At 42.8% G+C, this 10342-nt stretch overlaps 1 long non-coding RNA gene across 1 annotated transcript; it reads left to right on the top strand.

Moving 5' to 3' along the window:
* The first annotated feature begins 3649 nt into the window (after positions 1-3649).
* Positions 3650-7116, top strand: LOC110367568. The gene is made up of 3 exons (XR_002427561.1): positions 3650-3688; positions 3812-3831; positions 7036-7116. It is a non-coding gene; the product is annotated as an uncharacterized LOC110367568 (long non-coding RNA).
* The last annotated feature ends 3226 nt before the right edge of the window (positions 7117-10342 follow it).

Here is a 10342-nt window from a genome sequence, read left to right as displayed (position 1 = left end):
TTTAACTTTCTGTTCTCTCTCTTTTATCTTCATAGTAGGTACACCTGGTCTGGCGTTTTGTTAACTGTTACATCATCCAGAGAAGACGGCTCACCCGCTACTACCATCTAATGTAGAACAGTTTACTGGATCAATGTGTGCTTCTGTGCTTTTTTGTCTCTCTTGTTGTGTCTCTGCTCTGTCTTTTGTAACCCCCAGTCGGTCGAGGCAGATGTTATACTGAGCCCGGTTCTGCCGGAGGTTTTCCTTCCCGTTAATGGGGAGTTTTTCTTCCCACTGTTGCTTCATGCTTGCTCAGTATGAGGGATTGCAGCAAAGCCATGTACAATGCAGACGACTCTCCCTGTGGCTCTACGCTTCCCCAGGAGTGAATGCTGCTTGTCGGGACTTTGATGCAATCAACTGGTTTCCTTATATAGGACATTTTTGACCAATCTGTATAATCTGACCCAATCTGTATAATATGATTGAACTTGATTTTGTAAAGTGCCTTGAGATGACATGTTTCATGATTTGACGCTATATAAATAAAATTGAATTGAATTATATTGAACTCGCTGCCCCCTAATGAAAGTGCGATAGATCTTCTTCCAGGTGCTCTGTTGCCGACGAGCCGGCTTTATAATGTTTCTCAGGCTGAATGACAGGCCCTGGAGAAATACATAAAAGAGTCATTAGCTGCTGGCCTCATTCGCACCTCGTCTTCCCCTCTCGGGGCTGGGTTTTCTTCGCACGTGTATTGATTTTCGCAGATTAAACGCCATTACTGTTAAGAATAAGTATCCACTCCCACTTCTCTCCTCTGCCCTAGAGCCGGTCCAATCTGCCACTATTTTCACAAAATTAGACCTACGTAATGCTTACCACTTAGTTCGGTGATGAATGGAAAATGACCTTCAAGACACCTTTGGGACACTTAGAATATCTGGTGATGCCTTTCGGCTTGTGTAATGCCCCTCTGTTTTTCAAGCTCTCATGAATGATGTCGTTCGTGATTTCCTAAATATTTTTGTTTTTGTCTACTTGGACGATATTGTTGCGGCGAACGCCCCTTTATGTCAGCTGTTTGAGCAGGACGCACTGCCCTGCTGCTGCTGCAGAGAAGTGACAGACACGGGATCATTCTGAGTGTTGCGGTGAACGGCTCTTTTTACGTCAGCTGTTTGAGCGTGAGCGCGCAGCTTACCAGGTGAAATCAATCACAACAAGGTGAGACACACTTCCTGGCTTGAGCAGAAGGACTGCAGTGAAAAATATAAAATTTGCCATCCGACTCGGGCAGGAAAAAAGAGCTGTGCGAGGTTTGTGTCAAAGAAGCAAAGAACTGAACAGACAGCCGGTAAGCTCGTGTTTGATCCTTTTGTTGTGAATGCAAGGTATGCGCTGCTGCTGATGAGGCATTGAGATATGAGAAATGTTTGTTTGTAGCGTGGTAAAACTGCTTTGATATTTTTCATGCATTTTTATAATAAGTAATTAAAAAGTAGTTTGTCCTAACTTAAAGATAAAACCATAACCTATTTTCATAAATGTATTTAATGATAAATTGTTCAGAACTGATTCTTACAATGTGCAATAGAGTAAATGTTTGTTTGTTTGATTTGTCTTTTAAGGTTTTTCACCTGCTACTAATAATTAATGATTAACTGTAAATAACACAAGAAAATTAATAAATGGAAAAATGGAACAACAGTCTGATCATTGAGTGGAATCCAGTTTAAAGTTCAGCTTGGCACAACCTTCAAGTGTGGGAACAGCACAGCAAAGAAGTAAAACACTTCAGATATACTGATCTATTCCCGTGACCTAGCAGAACACCAAGATCATGTCCGTCTTGTCTTCCAACGTCTTCTCGAAAACAGACTTTCTTATGGCCGAAAAATGTGAGTTCCACAAATCATCTGTTACCTTCCTTGGGCTCATCTTAGAAGGGGGCCTAATTTGATCAGACCCCAAGAAGATCAAAGCAGTCCTCGATTGGCCCAAACCTGAAAACAGAAAATAACTTTTTCTTGGCTTCGCAAACTTCTACTGGCGCTTCATCAGGAGCTACAGCCAAGTCGCAGCCCCCCTTCATGCACTCACCTCAGTCAAAACCCCATTTGTGTGGAGCCCTGAGGCAGACTCAGCCTTCAGTTCCCTCAAGAAGAGTTTTTCCCACGCTCCCATATTAATCCACCCCGATCCATCTAAACAATTTATAGTTGAAATCGATGCCTCCAACACTGGAGTGGGAGCAGTGCTGTCCCAACGCTCTGACCAAGATCAGAAGTTTACATCCCTGCGCTTTCTTCTCCCAACGTCTAAACCCAGCAGTGCGAAACTATGATGTTGGTGACTGAGAGTTCCTGACAATCAAGCTAGCCCTGGAGGAATGGAGACACTGGCTAGAGGGGTCCGAGAAGCCCGTGCAGATTTTGGACTGATCATAAAAACCTCACTTACCAACAATCAGCCAAACGCCTCAACCCCAGGTCACTTTATTGTGTTATTCAGTGGGCCCACTCCCAGTGTTTTTCGCACAAGTTCCTTCCTCTCGAGACACTTCTGGTGGCCCCATATGTCCCGTGACATTAAAGACTTTGTTCTCTCCTGTCCTGTCTGTGCTCAAAACAAGGCTTCAAACCAACGACCCGCTGGCTTGCTCCAACCTCTACCGGTCCCCAAATGTCCCTGGTCCCATATTGCTCTCGACTTTGTAACCGGCCTACCTTCCTCGAATGGCATGACCACCATACTCACCATCATCAACTGTTTCTCCAAAGCCTGCCATTTAATTCCCTACGAGATTCTCTCCATAATCAGTCCCACGACTGTCCTGCTACGTCTGCTGTCTCACTCCCGTGTTCATCCTACGTTCCACATGTCTCAAATTAAGCCTGTCTTGTCAAGCCCGTTGACATCTTGATGACACAAGATTGGGAGTCTTGATGGGAACACTAATTACACCTTGTTTTTGGTCCTCAACAGTAAACAAGGCCTGGTGTCTGCCACCCATTTTCTCAGAGCATGTTACTGGGAATAAAATGCTTATTGCCCAAGCCAGGACTGAACAGTCATTACCATCCAACTAAATTGTGTTGTTCGAGCAGAGGAACAAGAAAAGGACTTAAGAAATTTGGGAGGAATATGCCAGAGAACTATGATTTTTTTCTTTTTTTCGTTTTCTTTTCCTTCTTGCAACGAAGGAGCAGTTGCCTGAGAACCCTGAGCTGACCACTTATGCGCAAATAGATTGTCTGTAACCGTTTCTCTGACTTTGGTAGATTAAATACATTGAAATTTACTTTACTGTTTTGAGAGTCTTATATCTAACGTAATAGTTAAGTGATGTCGCCTGAAGGGTAAAACGGGCTGGGTCTGCTGAGGGTGTTTCACCGCCAACAGGGTGCGGTTGCTTTTAACAGTAGTCCAGGGGGACGGTGAAGCAGCACACAGAGAGCTGCAATTGATGGACTGATGGATGGCTGGAGGTGGACTGCTAGGAGCATTCTCAATGTTTCTAGAGCAGTGGATGGAGGAGTTCCTAGAAGGCTCTTGTGATAATGGTTAAGAATCAAATCTTGAGTTCTTCCAAAGAGGAGAATATCAAGAAATGCCCAGGTCACAATCCAGACTTGAGACCGTGAGAAAGGAAACAGACTTGGATGAGTCATGGAACTTGAGGTCACGAAGCAACAAGAATAAGGTACAGTCAGGTTACTGATTTGGTTGAGCTAATGATCTGACTTATGCCTTCTCTCTCCTGCCTCCCTTAAATTCTCCTCTTGATTGGTGTTGATGGGAAACACCTACGGCTGCCACCCACCAGTCACAACCTACTGGAAAAAGGTGAGAATACACAACACAAACCACCTGACAGGCTGTGGATATATCTGTGTACCTGATAGAGACTGGTTGGAAAAGCAGCGCTCTGCAGAAGTAGAAGCTTCTGAGGAGGTGGGAGAGTGATGGTTCTATCTCAGTAAAAGATAGAACCATCCTACTGAGGATGCCTACTACTGAGCTTGGTCATTTGGTGGACCTTTATCCCGGCAATACAAAAGACTTAGTCTCAGCCTGTGTTTCATCTCCACAGAAACCCTTGGGATGCAATGAGAAAGGGAAAATTAAATTGTCTCAGATAGGGATGGGAATCGAAAACCGGTTCCTGTTCAGAACCGGTTCCGTGTGTTTCAATTCCATGGCACCGTTTGGCAGCTCGTTTAACGATTCTCTTTTCGATTCCATGTGCTGCGGCTCTGAGCAGCACAACGGTAGCAAGTTATGCAAGTTACGTCACGTTTTTACGCAAGTTACGTCACGTTTTATACGTAAGTTACGCACACGGCATTCAGTAAGCAAGTACGACGTGACCAGTTGAAAAACCAAACAAAAAAAATGCCGCCCCATCGGGTAAACGGTCAAAGGTTTGGCTTCATTTTAAGGAAGAGAACGATGGCAACGAGGCGCTTTGCAATCATTGCAAAATGGCATATACATCCGCGGGAGGAAATAGATCCAACAGGCAGAAACACCTGTGCACACAACATGGCATACAATTTAACGAATGCTGTGTTTTTGATTCTAACCGGACAGAAGCTAAAGTTACGACCAGCATGGAAGGCAACTCTGGTCGTAAGTACTTAGTTTTACATCACTGGCTGTGCTTAATGTGGTGCCCAGTAAATCATATGCCATTTCTGGAAATAAACCAATTTCCTACCTGTCTTTGGGGTTATTAAGGGAGTGTGCCTTTCTCGTTAATCCAGCCCTTCATTGGTAGCATGTTTAATTAGAACTACTGGTAGCTGGAATTCTTACATGATTCTAGCTATTGCAATGGTGGTAACGAAATATGCTACAAAGTTGCTCCACAGTTCAGGGACCGAGAGAAAGGTGACGCTCGTTTATTTAAATTAGGGGGAGATAAGTTTATTTCCCAAAATTGCACAGTGATGCTTTTTCATTAAACGGATGGCTTCTCCATTAGATTTAGATGACTGAGGTTATCTAAAGAGAGATTAATAAGCAACTGTCACAACAAACTTACATTTTCTTGTATTCTAAACAACTCATCTACTGTATTTAAAGGCATACTATGCAACATTTTTCAGTTAATTAATGTGTTCCATACCGTTTTGGATGATTAAATGAGTAATTTCAGGTCGAACAAAGGTTTTCTCGGCCGCCCTGGGGGTCTGTGGGGGAAATACCGTACTTGCAATTGCAAGAGCTTACGGCCCGCACACACAGAAGTCTCGCTTTACGGTGAGAACTCCATGTGTTTTTGCCCTGCTATTCACTATATGCACGCACGAAAGCAACAACAAAGAACCGCGACGGCCGCTGCGGGAAGCTTGATGTTCATACCTTCACTGTGTTAGTCGTTGTTTGTACTGCCGTTTTTTCCACTTTTCGTTGCGTTCGCCTGTCTGCTAAGCTCAAAACAACCGCGCCTGGCTTGATGGAGAAACCAGAACAGCTGAGCATCTTTACGACAGTGCACTTTTACTTTCGCCCTCTGGGGGGAGCCTCGCTGGAAAATCAACCCCGGTTGCATAGTATACCTTTAAGTTTGTTCTTATATTCCTTTATTTAAACAAAGATAAATGTTACTCCAGTTGCACATTTGCTGTGGACATCTTGACCTTGTTAGTTTGTAAGGTTGTGTGATAGTTAAGTAAACAAAGTTGATGCTCATCATCAAACTGTTCTCCTTTTTCCCCCAAATTGGAATCGAAAAGAGAATCGAAAAGGAATCGAATCATTTCACAGAATCGATAAGGGAATCGGAATCGTGAAAATCTTTCCAATTCCCAACTCTAGTCTCAGACCTATTTCATTTCTCCCTTCTCCTTGAAAGGGAGCACATTGATCTAAGTTGGCAAGTCTTCCTATTCTTTCAGAGACCTTGAATAGTTACATATAGCAAGCTCATCTTTGATATCATAATCTAAGCACTATATAAATGCATCCATAACAGCCTCCTCATTCCAACTGCTATCAGCAACCAAGGTGTGAAAATGTATTATATACTCAGAAACAAGCCTGTTTGAGTCCAAATACACTTTGTGGTGCTTCTGTTGCAGGCAGAATAGATTAATAGATTAAACCATGATTCATTCCCTGGAGAACTTGATATAACTGTCACACGGCCGAGAGATTGCAAATACAACTCAAAATCAGGAGGAATGGAGGGGGCAGAAGCTGAAAGTGTATCTCACACTGAATAAAAAAAGAATTAGACTGGTCAGAATCTCCTACAAAAGGCTGAAAGGGGATCAGATGGGAATCGCGAACAGGAACATCCTCCAGACTGACTGTGGGGGGTGCAGATACAGAAGCAGAAAAATGGGTCCATTCATGACCAGATTATTGTATAATGGGGAATATGGGAGACCTGGTATTCAGTTGTACAACAGGAGTAGGTTCAACATTTTTTTATTTAAAAAGAAGGTTCGTTGGGTAAGTAGAAACAACCGGGGATGCACAAAGGAACAAATTCTCAGAGTCCAAGTGGCATCTGCTCCAGCAAACAAAACCTGGAGCTTTTTGCCAATTCGCTGACGCTGGGGAAGTTACTGGGACTTGAACTTGAGGGAAACAACACAAGCACAATACTCAGTGTTTGACCAGAGTTCAGGCAGGGATCAAACACAAAAAGCAGAATCATGCAAAGCTATCCAAGGGGGCAGTCAAAAAAATGGCTGGTAGTCAAAGAAAACTGCATGATTTATTCACTCTAAGGATTTCAAGAATGTTACACAGAAAAGCAGTGAGAGACCAGTATTTATAGTCAAGATACCAGGTGAATGTCATGCAGGCAAACAGGGAAAATGCAGGTGTTGCTGATCTCACAAATTAGCCACAAAGAGCAGAAACATGACACAATTAGCCAAACCATGTTCACTTGTTCACATGGGTCCTTATTTTGTGAGGCTCCACAGACACCTATTGTAAGATGAACTGAAAGCCATTGTGTGAATAGATGTTTACAGCATCCTTTCCTGCCTTGCCTATTTTTGACCAAGTTCTCATTTCTGGATTTCCTAGTCTCACCTTGCTTCAATCAGGCACCTCACAGGCGATCTGATTTTCATGACCGTGATTCTGGCCAAGCCTTTTGAACCTGTCAGCCATCTCCTAACTGCCTTCCCCATGAAGGAACTCTGACTGCTTCTTGGACCTGATCCCTGCTTTCAACCCTTTTTTCTGCCTGCAACAGGTTCTGTTTCTTTATTAATAAACCTATTTAAAAGCACAACATCGTGTCAGGTTTGGTGTCAACTTTTCTGTTTAACAGCTCACAACAGAATTATTGAATTGAATTGCCTTTATATTACCCCTGTGGGGAACATTACATTTCAGTACAACTCATCAAGGGAAAGACAAATGTAAGGTTGGCTCTGGTGTCTCATCTTGCTTTTGATAATACTCCAGGTCACTTCCTGTTTGCGGTAAGGCGTATTGTGTCACTTCCTGTTGTCACGGTGTGAATTGTGGTCTGTTGTTCCAGACGCTCTCATTTTCATCTTTAATCTCTTTGCTGTAACATCTATCTGTTTCCAACACATAAGCACTTTTAAAACATTCTCTTTCGCTGCACATTTGGGAACGCCTCATGGTTTGCTTTTCTTGGCGTGGTAAGAGTTCGCTAGCCAAGCTTTAGCCTAGCTTTAGCCTAGCTTTAGCCTCACATTGGCTTTCTCCCCTATCCGTCCATCAGCTTCTCCATCTCTGTCTAAGTCTCCCCCTATCTCCTGCTCTATGTGTCAGATGTTTAGTTATTCGTCGTAGTTATTAACCGCTACGTGATGGTCCTCCAGCAGCAGCACCCGAGCAGCCCGGTAACCAGGCCAGCTGGGTGACGGTTCGTAGGAAGCATAGGTCTAGATTCCAGCCCCAAGGTTACCACCAACCCGTCTGTGTTTCTAACAAATTTTCCCCACTCAGCAACACACCCGCTGAGAAGCCGTCTCTGTTGTTTGGCAGCTCCATAGTCAGAAACGGGGCACTAGAGACACCAGGGACCATAGTCAAATGCCTGCCAGGGGCCAGAACAGGCGACATCAAATCCTACCTGAAACTGCTGGTTAAGGATAAGCGTAAATACAGTAAGATTTTTATCCACGCTGGTGGTAATGACACCCGGTTACTCCGATAGGAGGTCACTAAAGTTAGCGTTGTGTCGGTGTGTAAGTTTGTTAAAACAATGTCGGACTCCGTAAAGGAAGCAGAGCCGTATTTTAACACACCTCTCTGCAGCTTCTGTACTGTTACCCACCCATTACCCCACTGAGACCGTGTCTTTCCCACAGCCAAAACTTAACAGATCTAAAATGGATCTAAAAGGAACAAATTATAAAAATCTAATAAAAATCAATATGGCTCACCTTGGACCAAAAAATAAATAAAACAATTAAATGTGGTCCATTAAATATAAGGTCTCTCCCTCCAAATACTTTGTTAGTTAATTAATTGATTTCTGATCATCAGATTGATTTATTTTGTCTCTCAGAAACTTGGCTACTAGAGGACTACGTTAGTATGAATGAGTCAACTCCCTCCAATTATTTAACTTTCCACATTCCCAGATCTATGGGAAGAGGAGGAGGAGTAGCAACCATCTTTCAGTCTGATTTATTAATTAGTCCCAGGCCAATTAATAACTACAATTCTTTTGAACATTTACCCTTCAGTTTCCCTCATCCAAACTGCAAAGCAATAAAACATCTTCTGTTTGTTGTTTTGTATCGTCCGCCAGGCCCTTACTCTCAGTTTTTGGATCAGTTGTCAGACTTATCTAATTTGGTGTTAAATACTGACAAGGTTATTATAGTGGGGGATTTTAACATTCATGTTGACACAGAATGTGATAACCTTAGTGTAGCCTTTAAAACTATCCTAGATTCAATTGGTTTTGCTCAACATGTGCATAAACCAATGCACTCTTGGCTTCATACTTTAGACCTTGTGCTGACATATAGCACTGATTGTGAAAAATGAACAGTATTTCCTCACAACCCTGTCCTATCTGACCATTTTGCAATATCTTTTGAGTTTGATTCAGCTGCGTTCTCCACCCCGAAAAGAGGATTCCATTATAGTAGATCTTTATGGGATAATGCTGCAACAAACCTTAAAGAGACTGTCCCCCTTTTAATTCAATTCAATTAAATTTTATTTATATAGCACCAATTCACGAAACATGTCATCTCAAGGCACTTCACAAAGTCAAATTCAATCAGATTATACAGATTGGGTCAGATTATACATATTGGTCAAAAAATTCCTATACAAGGGAACCCAGTTGATTGCAACAAAGTCTTGACAAGCAGCATTCACTCCTGAAGAAGCGCAGAGCCACAGGGAGAGTAGTCTGCATTGTCAATGGCTTTGCAGCAATCCCTTATACTGAGCAAGTATGAAGCGATACTCATACCTCCAGAGATAGTCATATCTCCAGAGTTCTTCAAGAAAGAGTTCCAGGTGGATCCACCTCAAGTTATTACTCCAGAGTTCTTCAAGAAGGGGGTCCAGGTGGATCCCCTCTAGCCAATGCTCCTGGGTTCATTGAGGAAGGATTCCAGGTGGATCCCCTCCAGCCAACGCTCCTGGGTTCATCAAGGAGAGGGTCCAGGTGGATCCACCTCCAGCTAACATTGCAAAACATGCAACAATTATGGCTCTGCTGGCTGGAAACACTCCACACCATATGCAAAACTCCACAGACTTGATTTTTAAAGTCCGACACCTGAGATTGGCACCAGGTGAAACCACTGTTTACCAAGTTAACCAGAAGCCTACACACACAGATCAATATCTGCATTTGGATTCATATCACCCACTGGAACACAAACTCTCAGTTATTCAAACTCCACAAGACTCCACAAGATTATTATGCATGTAAATTCACCTTTAATTAAAATATGTTAGTGTCAGTAGCCCCTTAATTGCAAAATAGACAATATACAGCACATTACAAGATCCCTAATCAACCATCCTGAAGAAAACCAGTTAAATAGCTACAATTGCCAGCGTTATTACTGCTTTTACCTGCATGTACACAATGCCATTTGACCTGTTGTCAGCAGAAGACAGCTGTGCCATAAGACAGCCTGCAAAATTGTGTAGCTAATGAGCATTAGGTTTGTATGAAGGTAACTCTTTATAGAAAAGGGTACAGTAGCTTTCTAATTTAGTAACCAGCATGACTTGTTAGACTTGAGTCACCCTGAGAGATAGACAAAGAGTGGTTTAATTTCCTCATCGAAGTCCAGAGCTGCAGGAGAAGCAGTTCTACAAGCTATTATCCTTCATTCTCTGATCAAATTGGAAGCAGGTCTGATTTGGCCTTAAT

Source organism: Fundulus heteroclitus, chromosome 19 (assembly GCF_011125445.2).
Source record: "Fundulus heteroclitus isolate FHET01 chromosome 19, MU-UCD_Fhet_4.1, whole genome shotgun sequence".
Taxonomy (NCBI): domain Eukaryota; kingdom Metazoa; phylum Chordata; class Actinopteri; order Cyprinodontiformes; family Fundulidae; genus Fundulus; species Fundulus heteroclitus.
Note: the sequence above shows the minus strand (reverse complement) of the source record. Positions and strands in the feature narration are given on the sequence as shown.